The sequence below is a fragment of the Brassica oleracea genome, chromosome C7 (genome assembly GCF_000695525.1).
Source record: "Brassica oleracea var. oleracea cultivar TO1000 chromosome C7, BOL, whole genome shotgun sequence".
NCBI classification, from domain to species: domain Eukaryota; kingdom Viridiplantae; phylum Streptophyta; class Magnoliopsida; order Brassicales; family Brassicaceae; genus Brassica; species Brassica oleracea.
The window spans coordinates 8,803,337-8,805,446 of record NC_027754.1 but is presented as its reverse complement, the minus strand read 5'-3'; positions in this window follow the sequence as shown (position 1 = coordinate 8,805,446).

The following is a 2,110-nucleotide window of genomic DNA, read 5'->3' as shown; positions in this document are numbered from 1 at the left end:
ATTCAAAAGACACGATCTGGTCCTGTTCAACAAGCTCTCAAAGCTCGTGCTATGAGGCTTCTCAAGCAGAAGAAAATGTAAGGGATTCATTAGGTTTACAGCTAGCTCTGTTCATTAGCTATTGTTGATCAATTACATTACTTTCTTATCAGGTATGAAGGACAACGCGACATGCTTTATAATCAGACATTCAATCTCGATCAAGTCTCTTTCGCTGCTGAAGGTCTCAAAGATGCTCAACAAACTGTAATGCATATCTATCTTTGTTTCTAAGCTATTGTCCACGTCTAGGTCATATATGTGAGCTCGTCTGCCATGGGGATCTCCGTCTGTGAACAATTCAGAGTTTTGGTCACCATCATCAGCAGGGACGCAACTTCTTAAGGAAGGAACACCATTTTCTTATAATGCTGGAAACTTATCCTCTTCCAAGGTACATCAGAAAGGTTTCTAATATATTATGCATTGCAGTGCAAACTTTTGTGTGATGCTAATTCTAGTTTTCCAATAGAAAGTTTGCATACCAGCATGTATTTCTAATGGCTCTCTCAGAGTTATGGCTCTCTCAGATTTTAGCATGCGTCTTTATTCACTGTTGTATTTGGCCAAGCAGGACTTTGAGTAGGAACAAACTTAACGGGACTATCCCTGTGTCACTCACTGGTCTTCCAAACCTGATAAATCTGTAAGTTACTGCTCTCTCTGTCTGTGATCCCCTTCTTTTTTTGGAAGCTCCTCTTTCTTAATCAATTTGAAACTATGTTTTTACAGTCTTCTTGATTCCAATAATCTCAATGGCCAGATTCCTCAAACTCTATTTCAGATCCCAAAATACAAGTACGTACCACTACTTTATGTTAAATCTGTTTTTCTTTAGCAGTGATCTGATATGGTTTTATCAACTTTAGTTTCACAGGAAACAACTTGAATTGTGGTGTTGGTCAACCTCACCCTTGTGTATCTGAGGTTGTCCGTTCAGGTAACTACATTACTGTGCGCCATTGCTTGAACCATATCTTCTTTACTTCCAACAGATTCAAAAGTATTAAAGTTTTCTAATTTATTTCTGCTGATGGCGTCTTGTCTGTGGTGAATAGGTTATTCAAGCAAGCAAAAGCATTATTGCTGGAGTTGTTGCCGGAGTTACTGTCCTCCTCTTTGGAATCTTAGTGTTCTTGTTCTGCAGGGATAGACATAAAGGATACAAACGTGATGTGTTCGTGGATGTTGCAGGTTGGTTCGTGGATGTTGCAGCTGTACCACCTCAAATCAGTTTGGTCTGTTTTGTGTTGTGGTTTGTTTGAACTTTAGATAGTGGTGCTGCTCAGAACATCAACATCAGAACCAGAATGAATTTAAAAAGTTTTACAAAGTATTAATCTATATTTGCTGTCAAGATTTGCTTACTGATCATCATCACTCAGAAAGAGAAAAAGGATCAATGATCGTTTTCAAGCAGTAAAAGAAAGAGACATGGACAAGTCACCCACCTCAATCGTTTGATTTGGTAGTGGCTTTAACTAAAAATCAACGTGATCTCTATGCATATTTAAACTATATCTCAATAATGTTCTCATTATATGGCGGCAATATTTAATCCTTTGTGTGATGAGTGCTTTTGTTGGTTAATAAAGAAAATAGCATTAGATGTGACAAGTTTTATCCTAAGTCTTTGTTATATACTTTTAATTCCCTAACCTGTAAAGTACTATTGGAAAGTAATTGAGATTATCTTCTTTTTCATGTATGTGATTCATCTTTTTGGTCATGTAGACACTATCTCTTGATAGAATTATTGAAAATGTTTCAAGCTATCTCATTTTAATGTTCTCCGTTTGATATATGTTCTCTATTTTGTAGACAACTAACTATATTTGATGATTTCTATAGCCAATGAATTTTCTTATAGATTTTGATTATGTTTTTTTTTTGGAAGATTAAGTTCCAATTTAGGATAGCCATCCTGAACAAGGATTGTCTAATATTCCTTACACGCTTTTGATTCTCTTCGACAACAGATTTATGCAAGAAAACACACTCATTTTATTTTTCTTGAAACCCACCCTGAAAGTGCCAAAAGATATCCTATATAACATATGTGTTTTATAAT